The sequence below is a fragment of the Tachypleus tridentatus genome, chromosome 10, assembly GCF_004210375.1.
Source record: "Tachypleus tridentatus isolate NWPU-2018 chromosome 10, ASM421037v1, whole genome shotgun sequence".
NCBI lineage: Eukaryota > Metazoa > Arthropoda > Merostomata > Xiphosura > Limulidae > Tachypleus > Tachypleus tridentatus.
In genome coordinates this window covers 102,130,851-102,151,977 of record NC_134834.1, presented here as the reverse complement: position 1 = coordinate 102,151,977, position 21,127 = coordinate 102,130,851, and the positions used below count along the sequence as shown (strand labels likewise).

Genomic DNA, 21,127 nt, shown 5'->3' with positions numbered 1-21,127 from the left:
TTAAATTTTCAACTTGTTCTACATGTTTCAGACTCACCAAACACAACACTGTGTAGTTTTTGTATTAAACATGACAGTGGACGGCGAAGGATTTTGTAATTAAGAAATTTCGTATTAAAGCGCCGTGTTCGGTCTTTTTTTTGTTTTTTTTTTAATTTTAGATCGAAATAAGAAAAAGAAAGCGCAAACCATGAAGGGTAACAATCGTTATTAGTCACTAAATTAAGTGGGAAAAGTCTGCGTTTTTCATTCTATAAAAACAAAAACAACTAATTTCAAGCCTTATATATGTAGTATTTTATTATATCTGATATTGAACATTGCAGGTAATGCAAAGCATTTTAGAGTTAGATTTCTATTCATTACTGTGCGAGAATATTTTATGTATTTTCAAAGCTTGTTTCAATCAATACGGTATAACTTTATTACTTACACACTCCACTGATTCAACACAATAATAATATTTGACTCATTATACAAAGAGACGACAATTCCAGTTCCTATTTGTTTTTCTCTAACTACACAATTCCAACACACAATAAACGGAAATCGATTATCTAAACTGTGTGGCTATTGTGATGGCAACATCCGATCACCTCTGCTGATGAGCGCAGAGGGTAACATTCTCTCATCGCCTCATTACATTGACTATCGCACGAAAATACCCTAAATACTAGTACATGATTTTATGTCCTAGAAAATACTACTGGCTAATAAATCAATCATATTATAACGTTGTTCACATATTCATGCACTACGCTGGTGTTACTACACCATACCAGTTTAATGTTCCTGACGCTTTAATGTATCGTACCACCATTATATATTTTTCTTTGTTTAGTAATATTGTTATATTTGTGGGCTATGCCTTATTATTATTCATCTTTTATTACAACTGTTTATTGAATTTCAACCAAAGTTACTTGAAGAATGCCTACGACAGCAGTCCCTAATTTGTAAGTGATGGACCGCCAACTTGTGGACTATTCTAATCAAATAGTGAACTTTGAATGTCACTCTTGTAACACACTCACAGTCGAACGTGTGGAATGCAATAAAAATAAAACCGAGGTAAAGAGTGCTAACCACGATACTTAGCATCCACAATTCAATACACTAAACACTATTGAATTAGTGTAACATTGGTTTCTCTACTTTTGTTTCACCAGTATTGTTTTATAATATACGTTATTAAACTGCCAGTGTATTTAAATTTCGCTGTATACACATGATGCATTGTTCTTAACGTACTGTGCTTTAGTTTTCTTTAGTATAGGCCAAATATTAGGGCAATCTTCAAATAGAACACACATGGAAATTAGGCCGTACCACGACACACATTACAATATAAATACCTCACGCCAAACTTAGTTCTCCAACAAACTTTGATGTTTGTTTCCAAATATTTTAAGTTACTTTACTTTTATGTAATAATCAACACGAAGAAACTTTTAATAACGTGGACAGTTATATAAAAGCTCAAGGCACGAGGTTTCTACACATTCTAGAGTAATAAACAATTCACGAGTTTCATCCCACGTGACTCTCCTTGCAACTTTGTACCATCCTGAGAAGACAGAAAATACTGACACAACCGACTCGTGACGTGTTCTCACACTGGTCTCTCTACGGGTTCCCACGGTACATAAGCTATAGAAATTGTCAGACAACATGCCTACTATACATGTACCATACAGGTTTTAGTGCCGGTCTGTCACGTCTTACAGTACCACATATTTGTCTACTACGGTGTGTATGGTCTAGTCTCTTAACTTCTAAAATCTCCCTTCCCATGTACATACACAATTAGCTTGTACATTTAAAAGTAACCAACATTTACCTTGTGTTCCTTAAACACGTTGAACTACGTTTATGTGCAACATTGTTCAGATTACTGTTGTACATTTAAAACAGCGATGTATCCTGCCTCCTTCCCACTGCACGTGATGCACGCTCTCAAACACCGAAGTTTCCCAAACGTAAATATCAGAGACTACACTCAATAATCATAAACAGTTCATCTACTCACTACTCTTCGAAATTTACGTTTCTGAATTTTTAAAAAAGTTATGAAATATCAGTACGTTTAAGTGAATTCTATAAACGGTTATAAATTTTAACTATATTGAAGACTTATTTACATATAGAGCACGTGCTAGTTCATGAACAATATTTTATAAAAACACAAACACACGTTTACCTTGAATCAGCACCGAATTGGCGCATGCGTAGATGTTTCCGAAACTGTCATTTTTAAGGAGAATTCAAAGATTTTTCAAATTATGTTAATCGCACATTTTATTAGAAAAATATTTTTAAAAGTGACAAAATATTAGTTTAATTGAAAAAAATAACCAAACTTCACGACATATAAAACTATATATATATAACTATCATAAGCAATAACCTGGTAAAGAAACATGTCAACCCTAAACCCACCCACGGCCTCATGAGAGGGTATTTAGAAAAATGGAATCATCCAAAACCCTACCTGTAAACCTATTTTCATTTAAACGACGAACATGAACGTTCGATATATACTTTACAATTGTGGGTTATACTACCTGTTTATACTAAAATTTAATTAAATATATAAAAACAAAATTACTTTTCAAAAGCTAATTTTATACAATTTAGTTGATTGTTGGTAATTACACGATACCCCTGGTAAGGAAGACCGTTTTTATTAGCTTTAAACCAACCAGTGTTTCGTTGGTCCAGAAAAAATGTTCAGCTATTTACATCACTTTATTAACTAAATTCAAGTTTGTTTGCCGCTAAAAGTGGTTAAACTAACGAACATTATTTTTATTCATTATGAATTTATTATGGCCTGGCGGTTAAGATGCTAGACTGGCAATGTGTCGCGTGTTCGAATTCCCATCACAGGCCGTGCTCGTCCTATATGTTTGCCGACTGGACCAGCCACCAGGATATAAGAAATTCTGCAAATTAGCCTCAGTTCTTTTATCTCACATAATGATACCAGTTAACCCTGGTGAAATGTGTATGAAATAAAATATTTACTACGTACAAACGAAAAAAGCGTATGTGAATTTAAATAAACACACACACACACGCGCGTATATAGTTCTTTCTAATATTTGTAATATTTCTAGTATATGCCCCATTGGTGTACATATTTTAAGACTAAGTTTGTAACGACTACTATTGTGGGGTAGGTTAACAAACAAGACCATTTCTTAACATTCATTGCGTTTACTATAATATAAACTATACAAATTATATTTAACAGAAATCATTTTTACCAGTTAATTTCATTTATACATACAGCAGTTTCGCGTGTGTACGTGTAAAAAATAATTATTTTCAACAGTACCTTAAAGGAAAATTATTCATTTATTTGCATTTCCTAAACTTTCATATCTAATTCAATATCGATAACGATAGTCTTCGTACGTGCTGAGCTACCAATCTGAGAAGGAAAAAGCTTAAGAACAAAATTTATTTATTTTTTTTGTGAGATAATATCACACAAAAAGATAGATTTCCCTCCTTAGATTGATTGAAAAGATATTTTGAAGATAGAAGCATGAACGGGGAAAAGGCGTAAGAAGAGGAACATGTTTGAGTATACGAGGGTTGTTCAAAAAATACGCGGACTGACGTCATAAAACAAAATGTACTCTATTTAGAAGTTACAGGTCTGGGACCCCTTCAAGGTACTCTCCTCCCCAACGCACACACTTATCCCAACGGTGTTTCCACTTGTTGAAACAGTCCTGGTACGCTTCTTTTGTAATGTCCTCCAGCTCCTTCGTCGCATTTGCCTTAATCTCGGGAATCGTCTCAAATCTTCTTCCTTTCAAGGGTCTTTTGAGTTTGGGGAACAAGAAAAAATCGTAAGGAACAAGGTCAGGTGAGTAGGGGGGTGGGGAAGAACAGTGATCGAGTGTTTGGCTAAAAACTCACGAGTTCTGAGGCGCAAATTTCGCAGCAACGCGGTGCATTTTCATTTTTTCGGTCAAAATCTCGTAACAAGATCAAACTGATATCCCACACTCTTCAGCAAGCTCCCTGACAATCAGACGTCGATTTGCCCGCACCAGAGTGTTGATTTTGTCGACGTGTGGGTCGTCAGTTGACGTGGAAGGACGTCCAGGACGCTCATCATCTTCAATGGACTGTCGACCATCCTTAAAACGTTCATGCCACTTGAAACATGCCGTATGATTCATAGCAACATCACCGTAAGCCGTTAAGCATAGCAAAAGTTTCAGTCGCAAATTTTCCAAGTTTAACACAAAATTTCACAGCAAGTCGTTGCTCCTTCAACTCATTCATTTTGAAATCCGCCAAATGAAAAAATCGCACTTCACTTAAAACCGCGTGGCTAATACACAAATGAAGATATCTGCAATCGGAAAATGGCGTCGTATTCAGTTGATCTGTGCGAACATAGCGACACCAAGCGGATTCCACTGGAACCAACTGGAGCCGCGCAATTCAAACAGTCCGCGTATTTTTTGAACAGACCTCGGATGTTTATTTTTTATTCGTTTTGGTATTATACACATGCATGATTTTATTGTATCATGTCGAATAAACTCATTTAAATGTCTCCACCTTGACACTTCCTATAGAAACGACAATTGTCAAAAAGCGCCCATTTCGGTAGCGATCTTTTCTTGCACTGAGAAATACGAGCAGGAACGGTGGCATCCAGCGGGAAAAACATTTCCGCAACTACTTAACGCACCTTAGATTTCTGTTGTCCTGGGTGCCACCCACTGCATCGAATTTTCCCCAACATTGCACTGCAAGCAGTCTTCTTTGCTTAAAAACAAACACAATGCACTTTTCTTTATCGAAATAACACACGAAGTGACAAAATAAGGCCGTAAACGGCCAACTGGACAGTTACACTGCATGATCCAAGGGATTGGCAAGAGTCGACTACACTTGCTTTATTTATACCATCACCATTTGTTGGAAATTTACTTTGAGTTGTTCCAAAGGGCGTTCGCTAGTTTAACAGTTCGGTGAAAAAACTATTTACAGGACTATAAAATCCACTCATCAATATTACACACAAACAATCTGGTACAGTGTGCTAACATTATTGTTTGGTACCAGTGTTAACGACGTTATCACAATAAAAACAATGGTTGACCTGTCAATGTTCTAAAACATCCCCTAGGTCATTCACAAAGCCTACATTGTAATTCTCGATACTTATTTCATATAAAATAGGCCAAAAGACGAATACTTGTCTTATGTTGATAGAACTCCATTATCAAAAATAAAATACTATTAATAAACACTCGTTAATTCGAAAGTCTTACTAACGAGCATAAACATATACAAAAATTATTAACGCTTAAAAGAAACCCGAAAATATTATTACAAGTTCTGAAACGTTGTAGTTCCAACCATACAAACTTACCGAACAGTATACAATACTCTACTGACCTCAAAGTTCATAATCAACTATTTCTACATTTTATCTGCTCATTTGTTAAACAAGGGTTCATCACAACGACAAGATAGCCTCATTATGAGTAGCAAACCAGCAAAGTGCTTTAAAACCGATGATGGTGTTGTTAAAGTTTAATGTATACAAAAAGGTTTATTCCATTTTTGTCAGAATCAACTTTTTTATATGCATTCATATCATAACCTTCTGTCTTTTCTATACATTTGGCCTAGTTTTACACAGACAGAACTAACTGGTTTCCACAAAAGTAACGTTGACCACAAACGTTAGAACGATCTTTGTATACACTCGAAAAAACAACACTTATAAACAAAACACAATTTATACACTGGCAGTAAACACTTATTTCAAACTAATTTCCACGTCGGAAAAATAAAAAATAAAAATCCTAGGAGAGTTGGTGGCAATGAATTTTGATAAAACACTACCCATGCACAATTTTTTAGTTTTGGTCTCAGTTTCCATGTATAAATTAGCAAATACCCTCTCGACATCACATGAGTCGTACACTGAAAGTTAAGTGTTTACATGAAATAAATTACAAGCTGACGTCACAACCTAAGGCAAACAAATATCTAGCACAGGCCAAGGGCTTCGAGGTTATTGTAACTAAAAACTTGACACACATTTTATCCTAGCTAAACAGTCAGAGAAATACTGCATAACATGGGGCAAAGTTGAAAAAAACATCTTCACTTTAGTATAACTAACTTAACAGAGTTAAACGGTTTAGATTGAAAACAATCTATAATACTTTTAACCAATAATAAATTTAAGTTCAAAATCGAATAAATTATCTACAAGTCAATCTCAATTTATGTTATGAATACTTTAAAAACATTTATTTCTTCGTTTTCACAACAATTGTTTTAATTTGTTGGAATTGTTATATTAAATATATCCAGAGAAAAAACGGTCTACACTTTGATGTGTTTGTAAGGGATGCAAGACATAAATACGTACACTTCGAGAGCAGCGCGTGAGACATGCACCAGCACAGGCAGTACTTTAAAATTATTGTACAAGCAAATTCCCGTGTTCCAAGTATGGGCAGAGTAGATGAGTTGTTTTTTGCCGAGTGCGATTATTTAAAATCAATTTTATGGTTGGCTGGTTATAACATTGTGCCATGGAATAGAAATATCGTTTCACTTTACATACCATTACAATCAAGAAACGTCAAAGTAGCGTGTTTACAGGTACATGTTTCATAGCACTGTTGATAAAGATCTAGTAACTTCGGTTTGGAAACGGCAATCCGTCAACACATGGCTCAGTAATTAGTTATAAACACATGGTTTCACTTAAGGATACGACTCTCGCAAACACACAATCAGGATTTTACAACAATATATCACGCAAGTGAGATCTAACAATGAACCCAGTAGCGTTCAGTATACACATCTATGTTATTTAACTAATATATAAACCGGCATGATAAAAACTTTAATAAGTATTTTACAGGTAAATAACATAACCAAAATTTCAAGTTATGTTTAATAACTAAAACTGCTAAGTGGTGGTAACAACCAAACACTCGTAGAATACACACCACACGTGGAATTTGAACCACGCCATACTAACATGGACATACAGTGGAATTATAACCACACCATACTTACTGCCAGTTGGTGACATTCTAACCAAACTTTGCAAACTAACTGCACAATGATAAATAATCACTAACCTTTGAACAAACTTATAAAAGATTTTCTGGAGATTTTCTTTGGAACATCAGAAGTGAGGTATTTCATTTTGTCAATTTTTCTAACGCTTATTCTACAGGGTGTTTGGAAAGTCACCGTGCAGTTTTGTATGCTAATAAATATATAAGTGCACAGTGACTTTTTGAACACCCTGTACACATGAACAACAGAATTTCTTCCTAGCACTTATCTCACGTTCTCCCTACTTCTGCTTCAATTTCATTTCCTGGTATCTTAAAGGTTCTGCATAACTTGGAATGAAACTTGAAAATGTGAATAAAGTCCTGAGAAAGTTGGTTTATGATATTTTAGTGTTAAATAATAAACTACTGATGCATATTTTTAGTCTTACATTTTTACTTTTTCTTGTGTTTGTTTTGAATTTTGTGCAATGCTACAAGAGGCTATCTGCTTAGCTGTCCTAACTAAGTAGTGATCCACTATAGGGAAGGCAGCTAGTCAACACCACCCACTGTCAACTCTTGGTCCACTCTTCTGCCAATGAACAGTGGTATTGACCATTACATTAAAATACTTTCATAGTTGAAAGAGTAAACATGTTTGGGGAAGAAAGGTTTGGTTCTGCAACCCACAAATTGCAAGTTGAGTGCTTTAAGGACCAGGCCTGTTAAAGATAGTAATATCTCTACTGAGAGATTATAACTGATAGAAAAATCTAAATGAGAAAACTACAGATCAATATTCATATGTACGTGTTTGGCTAGTTTCTATTCCTTCTCATTTCCCTAAACCTTTTTCATATAAAAGTTTTTTACAGTTTAATTGCTTGTTGATAGTTTCATGATCATTAATTTTAGTATCAAAATATTATACTATAATGGTATTTCTATGCAGTAAATGACAAGATATGGTATTAAAAATAACACTTGTTTAATCAGATGGACATGCATACAATTATACGAGCAAGACTGAACAAAGCATTCTTCAAAAACACACGCATCATGTTAACGAAGTGTCCCTGTTTTGTTTCAGTGTGTTGTCATGTGCTAGATGTTCATGTTGTCATCATGTCTCAAGGTTTTTATGTAGTGTTATCAATATTATCTGGATATCTTTAATTTATAATTAAAAATTTCTCCTTAATAAAAAAGCTAGAAGAGTGTTTGTGAAAGTATCATATTACTTAGAAGGCTATTCAAGTTAACAAGTCAGTATTGTATCTTCAATCAATTTACAAAGAAAGAATTATGCAGCTGTTATTATACAGCAAAGTTATTAATAAAGCAAGTTATTTCCCCTGAAAAAAACAAAAAATCAATACCATATACCATTTTATTCAATAAAATTCTAAGCTTCCTATTTAAAACAAAAGCTTAAATGTAGCATGATAATATATCAATAATATCTAGTTTGATACTGAAAACAGAACATTAATTCATAAACAATTACAAATTTTGTTTATTTAGTCATAACAATGAACTGGTTTTCTACAATTAAAGATATCTGAAAACAACTATATCTAAAGTTTATAGCTTACCTACATCATTCATTTGTCAATAATTACCACTCAAGTACTTTAGAAACCACAATTCAACAATATCAGACCTCACTAAAATAATACAGTTCTGTTTTAAATATTTAAGTTTAAAACAATTTACCAATTGTATAAAATGTGTAGAATACAGCTACCATATCAAGTTGAACATTTACACCAGTGTAGTAACTGAAACAGGACATTTGTTTCAAGTTCCAAACTTCCACTGAAGGACATGGCACACGTCCAAAAAAAGACAACATGAACAGAACTTTCTTGTTAATCAAATTTTTAATGTTTTCAAGGGAACACGTGGCATATCACCGGTACTACACAAATACTACAGTCGGCACAAATGCATACACGTATTCTACCCAAGCATATTTGTATCAAAGCTAATAAAATTAAGTCCGTAAAGACATTGATAAAGCAAAGCATACATGACAGGTATCAATGTTCAATGTATAACTTATTTAATTCATTAATTCATGGTTCTTTTAGAAAATTTCTTCTGAGAAAGAAAAATATTATTTGACGACATGCGATGAGGCATTTGAATACCAAAGGTACAGTACTGTGTGATTGATACTGACTATGTAAAAAAAATAAGAGGAGAATTAATAACTATGGCACTTGAATTATCTTTAGGCATGATTAGAGTAATTTAATCTATGAAACATTTGTTCCCCATTTTAACTATATTTCCATGTGCCAGAAATAACAAAGGTGGTGACAAGTACACCAATTCAATTTCATTATTTATCAGGTTCTCTACCAACTTACCCTCAAACTGAAACTCTTTCAAGCAGAATTAGAAAAAATTAATTTACGAGACCTTGGGTGTGGTCAAACACATCAAATGGGTTAGACCTCCCAAGTCCAATACTGTAATTAGATCTCAAATTGTTCAAGAAGTGATAGAACTATGAGCTAAACATTTGTACTTGAAGGAAAACAAAAAAGTTCTGTAAGCTACTTAGCTGTTGTTAAAAATGGTAGTAACATTTCACTAATGACCATAATGCTTTTGAAGTCTTGAAGCATTTCCACAACTATGCAAACAAGAATTAGAAAAAATTAATTTACGAGACCTTGGGTGTGGTCAAACACATCAAATGGGTTAGACCTCCCAAGTCCAATACTGTAATTAGATCTCAAATTGTTCAAGAAGTGATAGAACTATGAGCTAAACATTTGTACTTGAAGGAAACAAAAAAGTTCTGTAAGCTACTTAGCTATAGTTAAAAATGGTAGTAACATTTCACTAATGACCATAATGCTTTTGAAGTCTTGAAGCATTTCCACAACTATGCAAACAAGATCTAACAAATCTTTCATACCTGGTTTTCCATATATCAAGTGTTAAAACATCTACTTAATAAAGAAACTTCAATATCATGGAATTAAGCCTGAATTATACAGCATTAACAAACCTGTTTCTATTGGCATGCAAACAGAATTAGCTCTTCATGTTTCTTATTAATGCACTCCCTAAGAGCCACATTAAAACTTTCTGACTTAGTAATACAAATGAGATGTAGCAATATGATTCATTTTATTTGATATAAAAAACCAAAATAAACTCAATTTCAAAGACTTTGCTTAGTTGCCATCTCAAACTTTTTATAATTACAAATATTCATAAAAATTTCCAAAACACAGTTTCCAGGTGTGCATAAATCTCTCTCCCCTCAGTTTCAAACCAATCTCACAAAGCTGATAATCCAATTGTTTAATCACTGCACCCTACTTCAAATTTCTTGTTTACATATGGACATTGGATAGATGGGATAATCTTAGCAGCCAAATGGTCTTCTGTTACTTGTTGAATATTGTATTGTAGTTGTAGAATCAATAGTTATTATACAGTTTTCAGTATTTGGATCTTGGCCTAAATGACTTTCATATAGAAATTCATAACATTTTAAGTTATTTTCATTCTGTTTACTCAACAGATTTTAGTTATTCAAACAAACATAAACAAGGAGATATGAAACTGTATGAAAAGGCTCATGAGACAGTACTAACTCAGCTAATCTTAACAAATTCAAACAAATATTATCCAACTAAAGCCACATCTGTAAGTAAAGCATTTTACTAGTTAACAATTTTAAAGGAGGAAATAACCAACAAAGAACAATCCTTGGTTTGTGTTTCTATAGTTTACAATTATTACCTCTAATATTCAAGTCATCTTAGCAGTCAGGAAAATAGAAAATTCCAAAATAATGGTTCTAACAAGTTTTAATGTTTAAAAAACACCTTCAGTTTTCCCAGTATAGAAAGCTTAAGCTGTTCTAAAAATGTATTATTTACAGATTTTCATTAAGACTTTGGTTGTAATGTCCATACTAACTTCACTATACATGTAAGAATTTCCCTGTAATTGTTTTATCTTTCACCCAATCTTTCATTCCAAAATAATTAGAATTTTCAGAACTCATCCAAAAATATAATTTGTTTCTTGTTCTTAATATCACTTCAGTCACTTCCTATATCCACACTAAGTGCACCACAACATCCATAACCACAGGCATCTCTACAGCCACTCTTTATTCACACTAAGTGCACCACAACATCCATAACCACAGGCATCTCTACAGCCACTCTTTATCCACACCAAGGGCATTACTACAGCCACTCTTTATCCACACCAAGGGCATCACTACATCCATAACAACAGGCATCACTACAGCCACTCTTTATCCACACCAAGGGCATCACTACATCCATAACAACAGGCATCACTACAGCCACTCTTTATCCACACCAAGGGCATCACTACATCCATAACCACAGGCATCACTACAGCCACTCTTTATCCACACCAAGGGCACCACTACATCCATAACCACAGGCATCACTACAGCCATCTTTATCCACACCAAGGGCATCACTACATCCATAACCACAGGCATCACTACAGCCACTCTTTATCCACACCAAGGGCATCACTACAGCCACTCTTTATCCACACCAAGGGCATCACTACATCCATAACCACAGGCATCACTACAGCCACTCTTTATCCACACCAGGGACCCACTACATCCATAACCACAGGCATCACTACAGCCACTCTTTATCCACACCAAGGGCATCACTACATCCATAACCACAGGCATCACTACAGCCACTCTTTATCCACACCAAGGGCACCACTACATCCATAACCACAGGCATCACTACAGCCACTCTTTATCCACACCAAGGGCATCACTACATCCATAACCACAGGCATCACTACAGCCACTCTTTATCCACACCAAGGGCATCACTACATCCATAACCACAAGCATCACTCCACTTTTATCCACACCAGGGACGTCACTACAGCCACTCTTTATCCACACCAAGGGACATCACTACATCCATAACCACGGACATCACTACAGCCACTTTATCCACACCAAGGACGCCACTACATCCATAACCACAGGCATCACTACAGCCACTCTTTATCCACACCAAGGGCATCACTACAGCCACTCTTTATCCACACCAAGGGCATCATTACAGCCACTCTTTATCCACACCAAGGGCACCACTACATCCATAACCACGGGCATCACTACAGCCACTCTTTATCCACACCAGGGCGTCACTACATCCATAACAACAGGCATCACTACAGCCACTCTTTATCCACACCAGGGACATCACTACATCCATAACAACAGGCATCACTACAGCCACTCTTTATCCACACCAAGGGCACCACTACATCCATAACCACAGGCATCACTACAGCCACTCTTTATCCACACCAAGGGCACCACCACATCCATAACCACAGACATCACTACAGCCACTCTTTATCCACACCAAGGGCATCACTACATCCATAACCACAGACATCACTACAGCCACTCTTTATCCACACCAAGGGCACCACTACATCCATAACCACAGGGCGTCACTACAGCCACTCTTTATCCACACCAGGGGCGTCACTACATCCATAACCACGGACATCACTACATCCATAACCACAGGGCATCACTACAGCCACTCTTTATCCACACCAAGGGCATCACTACATCCATAACCACGGGCATCACTACAGCCACTCTTTATCCACACCAGGGACGTCACTACATCCATAACAACGGGCATCACTACATCCATAACAACAGGGCATCACTACAGCCACTCTTTATCCACACCAGGGACACCACTACATCCATAACCACGGGCATCACTGCAGCCACTCTTTATCCACACCAGGGACGCCACCACATCCATAACCACGGACATCACTACAGCCACTCTTTATCCACACCAGGGACGTCACTACATCCATAACCACGGACATCACTACAGCCACTCTTTATCCACACCAAGGACGTCACTACATCCATAACCACGGGCATCACTACAGCCACTCTTTATCCACACCAAGGGCATCACTACATCCATAACCACAGACATCACTACATCCATAACCACAGGCATCACTACAGCCACTCTTTATCCACACCAAGGGCATCACTACATCCATAACCACAGGCATCACTACAGCCACTCTTTATCCACACCAAGGGCATCACTACATCCATAACCACAGGCATCATTACAGCCACTTTATCTACACCAAGGGCATTACTACATCCATACTTTATACACACCAAGGGCACCACTACATCCATAGCCACAGGCATCACTAAATCTGTTTGTCTACACCTAGGATACCTCTACATCTATTTTGTGTTTTCAATATAATCCTGCAACAATATACATTTGCAAGTAATACAACACACAGAACATTACACTAACTAGGGTTATCAGTTCATTTGCTGGTTAAACCTAATCTAGATTTCTGTGTTCTATTCTGGACATCTTACTTAAAAAAGGGTGTGGAATTGTAGAAATAGTTCAGGAGAGAACTATCATAATTATTCTACATTTGCAAGAGTTTGCATATGGGAAGAGAGAGAGGTGTTTTGGAGGGACATGATTGAGGTTTCAGATTTCCAGTGTTTTGGATTCCTAAAGAAAGATAAATTTTCATACAACAAATATTCAACACCAAGACAAATAAGTTTGGAATATAAAATATCATAATTTTAACTGAGGTAGCACTTACTTTCAAATGGTGGTTGGCACAGGAAATTAGTTCTTATTTAGATGTGGAAAAATTGCTATATTGGATGAATATTTTATAGATGAGAGATGGATAAAAAAAGTAGTTTACATGCAGCTTGGAACAGGTTGGTTGACAGTCAAAAATGGGATGGAATAAATGAGTACTTAAGTGGACCTTTGTTATCTTTGAAAATGAAACAAAATATACATCGCTTAAACAGATCATTGTAAAGTTTTGACAATAAAATCACAAATACAGAAAAAAAGATCCTACACAGATAAGTCAAAATGTTCTGGTGAGTTGTGGAATGTTCTTTCATTCTCGAAAACTGCCAATATATAACCATAAACAAACAGAAAATTAATCAGTATATTTAGCTACGATATGTAAAACATTTACATAATGATGAATGTCCATCAAAGATGTCCCTCACCTTAAAAAAACAAACATAATTTTCTTCAATAACATCACCTTTCTTTTCCCCAAGATAAAATAAGCTAAAAGTTTTTCATTTGTTCCTGTAGACAACCCTTCCATCCCAGGTATCATTTTAGTAATCTTCTTCCAAACCACTTACAATAAGTTAATATTCTTCCAGAGATAAGACTAAAACTGTACATAGTATTCCAAGTGAAGCATAAGTTGTATCTCTAGAGATAGATAATTATTTCTTTTGTCTTAAGATTAACATCTATAAATACATTAAAATTCTGTTAGCTTTAAAACTAGAAATATAGCACTGCTTCAATGGATTGAGCAATTTATCCACCAAATAAACCAAATGCATTTTCTTTCACTTCCTAGAATTAATGATCAATTGCCAAATATATTTTCAAATTTAATTGCTGCTTGAAGTCATTCTGTCACATACCAACATTGTTTATGTAGCCATAAACCTAAGAGTTTAATATCAGTATACATTAATAGTTAATTAACCCTTTTGCAACAGGCTCAGTATATCATACACAAGTTCATCTACACATCTGCACACATTAAGTATCTGCACTATAAAACTTTTGGTACAGCATGTGCATTTTCACAAAATTTAGTAGACTTATAGTAAAGTTTTTTTGTGCACAAAAAATTAGATACTTTGATGAACTATTTTCCCATAGACTTGTTTGTGAAAATAGTATCTGTTTGGTCACCAGTCCAAATGCAAAGTGATTTCACACTGAGAAAAAACTCTTCTTTGTCCCAAAAATCTCAAATATTTGTGTAATCTCAAAAACCTCCTAATTACATTTCAAATATTTCTTTTTAAGTAAAACTTTAAATTTTGTTATTTTCTGTACCCTAATTACACAAGGTCTGTCAATTTACCAACTTTGTAACCATCATAAAAAAATTAGAAAATAAATATAAATTATGCTTTTTTTGTCCTAGAAGGACTACATATTATAATATGAAAATTTTAAATGTTTAGTCTAAGTAGCTTAAGCCTCATAATGTTATATATTCATTTATTTATTTATTTTATTAACCTTCCAGTCTTGCCTAGCTATCATAATTTGCACTGACACAGTGTTACTGTATCCAATAGTATAAAACTGACGTTTAGTCTTCCCTGCCTTAGCTGTGTTACAGTATTTTGTAATATTCAATAACATTTCAGTTATTAAACATTATATATGTGTATAGATTATTACTATTTAGAAATAAGTTATGAAACTCATTTCTCTTAAAATATAGAACAATAAATAAAAAGTAAAACAAATAATTATCTCTTCTAGCTACGACCTTTGAACTCAGTTGCTGCTGGACATAGGTTGCTAAGCCTTTTATAATTTTGCACGTGAAGGATATCAAACAAATTTTTTTTAAGTTTTATACAGTTTAATAACCAAAAACTCAAATAACTATAATGATACCACAGAATTCCACTATAATTTTATTAAGCTTCAAAACTAAGCTGTACTTAGGTTTAAAAAACATGAAACGTCCAGCACATGAAAAACACAACCTACCTTCTTGAAATCTTGGTTCAAAGAAATGTGATAGCCTTTTCACAGATTAAAATGGCTGAGAAAAACCACTAAGGGAACATTCTAAGCTGTTGATTGTTTTTCACATATCTGAAGTTCTGATTTTATATTCCAGCTTTTCAATATTGGTAATTCGAGTTCATAATTTGTACAATAATATAAAATTATTTTCAAAATGCAAACATCTAAATTTTAAACAGTGCTGCATTCAACATACCACAGCTCACTAAAATATATATTCAGCTGTGTTCTTTTAATATTTACTTTTAAAGTAAGAAATTAAATCATGTATAATATTAAAGTTTGAATTACAATCTACAATTTGATTACAAATTTATTGATATAAATTCGGAAAATAGTAGTTCAATAAAATTGTGAATGCAAATCAACAAACACGTGGCCTTTGACCCATGATGCAACATGAAAGGGTTAATTAGGTTTCCACGAATATCGACATGAATACGAAAAATCAAAGCCCTCAGCACTAACTCTTAAGACATTTTGCAAGTAACAAGGATACAGTTTCACTATTCTCCATTAATAACAAAGTTTTCCTTTCTCTCATCCAGTCAGTGCCTAATCAAATTTGTCTTTCAGCAACCCTCCTCAATAGGCTTTTCATACCTAATCTTATGTATAGCATATCATCAAAAGCTTTTTGAAAACCCAAGTACACCAATTCTACACCCCTTTTAATCAACCAATAACATGCAACATAAAACACATAAGTAATCAGTAAGGGAAAAATTTCCACTAGTAAATGCATTTCATGAACCCTCATGAAATTGCTCCTTTATAAAAGGATTTGGATTACTTGGCAAGTTAAATGAATAAATGGCAGATGGCAAGGTAATGCATGTGTGATGTTATAATTTCAATTATAAGTATAGTTTTGTTGGGAGTACTTAACAATATTACAAAAAGGATCTGGCATAATGGTTGATCAGTTTCTTGTGCCATCCAAGTAGTGTGTTGTTACTAGTGACAGGACAAATGAGATTTTAGGTTGTATCTACAATATTAAATACAGATCTAAGGAGGACAACAGTAAAAAGAATGAGCTGAAAAGCCTAAATAAATAACACTAACCCTTCTATTACAAGTTGGGTTGAATCCACCCAGTTCATAACCATGAAAGTTATTGTACTAAGATTTTGGATAATATAAACATATGTTTACAAAATTTTGCAGGTTATAAGTAAACATTACAAGGTTTACTGACACAAAATATCAAATTTTGGATTATTATTAGATTTTTTGATTAAAGATTTTTTTTCATAAATAGTTTATTTCAGGATGTTGACTGACTGTCCAATATATAATTTTCATTTTAAGATTAAACAATACACTTATGCACCAGAAATTTTGAAATTTCACATGTGAAATCTTTATAACATGCAGATAATTATCAAATGTTTTTAAAGAAAAAACTTTATATTTTATCTGTTATTTCCACTACTGAATCAAAATATCTGTATGTATTTCACTGATTTCATAACCACCATAGCAAATTAGAAAATAATGACTACATACTATAACTCAAAAACACAAATGCTTAGTCTTAAATGTAACTTAAATGTCATAACATTACACATTTATACATGTGTATACATTAACCTTTTGGACACTGCTAGCTAACATCACAGAAGTTACAATGAGAGGGCACTTGTGCACTCATGTTACTTACTGTATCCAAGAATATAAAACTGACCTTTCCAGTAAAATACAGTCACTTTCCAGTTATGATACATTATATATTCATAGGAGTTACTATTTATAAACAAGTTATTAAACTTATTTTTATTAAGACATAGCACAGTAAATAAACAAGTATAGCAAACAATAATATTTTCTAGTTATGAAAAACTTTGTAATTATTTGCTCCTCACTGCAAGTTGCCAAACCATTTAAAATTGGAAAATATGAAATAAGATTTTTAGGTTTTATATTTACATTACAAATAACCAAAACTATATATATACACACCACAGAATTCCACTATACTAATTCCACTATACTTATCAAGCTTAGTAACTAAGTTGTAATTGAGTCTTAAAAAATATATGAATTTTAGAATAGACTAAAGACACAACCAACGTTTTTGAAGTCTTGTTTTGAAAGAAGAAAATATTGACAAGATGCTTGAAAATGGCTGAAAAAGCCAGTAAGGGGACATTGATCTTTCGATTGGTTATTCACATCACAGACAGAAGTGTATAAAAGGGAGCATTTCTAAAAATGGTAAGATGTGAGCAAGGCCACTGTGTTCGTTTCAGTACACGAGCAATATCTCAGCAAATAGAAAAGACAGAAGGTTATTATTTTATATTCAAGCTTATCAGTATTCGTAGTTTGAGTTCCTAATTTGCATAAAACTATAGATTTTACACTTTGACATCACAAACATCTAATATGAATCACTGCTGTATTCAAAATACCAAAACATACAAAAATTAATGTTTAGGTTATTTTTTAATACTTACTTTTAAATTAAGAAATTAACTAGTGTATAATACTACAATTTGATACCACGTTTATAAACACAGATTCATTAATAGTTATTCAAATTAATTTTGAATGCATGTCATCAAATGCAATGACATGGCCTTTAACCTGTGACAATAGGGTTACTGACCTTTTGTGTTTAAACTAAACGTTGTCTAGCATATGCTATTAAAACGATTGTTAATTATATGGTTATAATGTCATTGTTTTGGTCACCAATTGGACCACATTTAAAGTACTGTGTTTAATCCAAGGCTTCTTTCCTCAAAAAGAACATCAAACTTTTGAAAAGAGTTCAAACGTGGACTGCTAGGATGATAGCTAGGATAGAAAGGTTGTCATAAGGACAAGTAAGAATATTTGAAATAGTTTTCTCTTGAAAAAGAAATGTTATATGTGATTTTACTGAGGTGTTTCAGATTATTTGGAGGTCCTACAGTGCCAATAACATCATCGTTTACCATGCTTAATAGTAAGAATGGTATTACAAGAGGTATACAAATTTTGGTGAGGTTGGAGTCATTTTCAGCTAAAACATCTTTATTCTTTCAACAGAGTAGTAGGCTTTTGGAATGGATTATCTTCACATGTGGTGTTTGCAATAAATTTTAGGAGGTTTAAAGAAATGTTTGATAAACATTTAAGTACTAGGCACTCATTTTGAGTGTTTTATTTTATTAGATAGGATAATCTAGATGGACCAACAGTCCTTTGTTGTCCTTCAATTATATGTTATATCACTCTTGAGTTCAATTTGTGTTAGATTTTTACCATGTTATTGCAAGTTGCTTCAGACAATCGTGTCTTCATAAATCTTAAATATATCTTATTGTTTCAGAATCCAGCATAAAATAAATTATGTACCAATCTTTACTGATTTTCATTAAAATCAGATCATTCCTATTCCTTCTCAAGAGAAAACAAGTTGAAAGATCTCACCTATCCTCATAAAACAAATCATTCATCCACAGAATCATCTTATTAACCCAAGTTCTCTCTAATAATTTTCTAAAATAAGAACAAAACTGTATTTAATATTCCAAATGAGGGTTAACTAGTGGCTTGCACAATAAAGTCATGGTTTTGCAGACCTGTAATCAATATTTCTAAGTCTAAAGTTCTGTCAGTTGCATCACTTGAATGGGCACTGAGTTTTATCAACCAAAACTTCTAAGGTCTACTACATCACCAAGAACACTCCCATCTAAACTGTGCATGTAATTTATAAAAAAACCTTTCTTGAATTTACACAATTTACACCCAAGTGATGGGTGCTCCAGCTAGTTTAAAATAACCTGGCATATTTGTTCAAAAACAACCAGCAAATTCAAGTCTCTCTGTAAAGCCAAAGTATGCACATTAGGCCAACCAGACCTTAGCTAATATAGTTTCTCAACTACCTCCCCATTACGTTATTAAAATAAGTAGGAAGAGCAACTCTCATACCTGAACCACACCATTTGTAACACCAGTCCATTAACAACAGCCTTCTGTTTCTTCTCACTTGGCTATGATTTTAATGAATCACTTAATAGTATTAATTATCTTTCAGTCTATCAGAAAAGAAAAAGTAAATTACTAGAAAACTGTGAAGTGACCAGTCTAACATAATAATTATAAGTCATTCCACGATGTATTAGAATTTGCAGTCATTTAAATAATATTCAAAACTATAAAGCATTTTTTACATATTTACACCTACATCTTTGAGCTAAGAAACAAAAGTGAAGAAAATAAATACCATTTTTACTACTTCCCTAGTATCTTAACATTTATCGTAATGTTTCTTCTTGTTCTCTCTACAACAAACAGGAAAACCTGGCAGTGTTCTGATTACTTTTGGACTAAATAAAACTTCAGAACTAAGATATTTAAGCAAAAAGAATCCATGTGCAACTAAGCTTATCACAATAGCTTATGTTATTTCAGAAGATACAAAAATCACACAGAAAAATACAGCATACATTCACATGCTAAAGTTTAAATCAGAACAAGTTACTTTATCTTACACTTGACTGACATTTCCAATATGTAATCGATGATGAATTAATTTTCTTTTCAAGTCTTATAATATACAACTGTATTATGGTTTAAATACATTACTGCATTTCGTTTAATATTAAAAAAATAATAATATATAACCATCAGAAGTTGTGCGTTTTATTTATGTTCATATGTATTTCACAAAAATTATATCGTCAATGTTTGTGTGTTTACATTTATTACTTTTCTGCTTATATCCATTGTAAGTGAACTCTATATTTCAGACCTTGAGTATTTTATGGATTTCTTAAGTGATTTTAACTTTTTCTTTCCAAACTACTTTTAACTTTTATTTACAAATTACTTAGTATCTCAGCAACGCACTTTACGACATAAACTTATGACGTTATGTTACATTAGTGCCTATATACAAGTTAGAATTTATAAATATCTCACATTATAAAATAACGCATTTAGTTTATATTGTTTTTCGTAAGCACTCAGAATAAATTTCATCTTAAATACCAACTTCACACTTTTAGCCTTTACTTAGAGCTTTAGAGTCGGTGGCACATACATACATGTGCTTTCCCTTCCTTCATTTCGTGTCTACGATGTTGGCAGGAAACATAAAAAGTTATATCTATTACCATTTGCGATAGTAATGACATGGCCTAGCTACTATAATCTTACCAATTAACACAAACAGTCATAACGAAGTCCACGGTAACTTGTCGATTTCTTCCTTTCTTACGTACCGGAATTCAATCACTATCCTCCACACTTTTAGTCACCGACTCAATCTTTTCACCCGCTTGTGACGTTTAGACCCATCTACAGATTTAATTTGTACTCTGGAAGCAAGAAAGATCCTTAAGCTTCAGTTGGAAAAACTTTAAAACCAAATGT

General features: G+C 33.7%; 1 protein-coding gene across 8 annotated transcripts in view; it reads right to left on the bottom strand.

The window, feature by feature from the left end:
- Positions 1 to 21,112, bottom strand: part of Ack-like (activated Cdc42 kinase-like) — a 75,484-nt gene extending 54,372 nt beyond the window's left edge. Inside the window, exon 1 of one of the 8 annotated variants that reach the window (XM_076462920.1) lies at positions 20,977 to 21,112. The gene's annotated coding sequence lies outside the window, so the exon portion shown is untranslated. The other 7 variants (XM_076462918.1, XM_076462926.1, XM_076462921.1 and 4 more) reach the window with 7 other exon arrangements.
- Between the last annotated feature and the right edge of the window lie 15 nt (positions 21,113 to 21,127).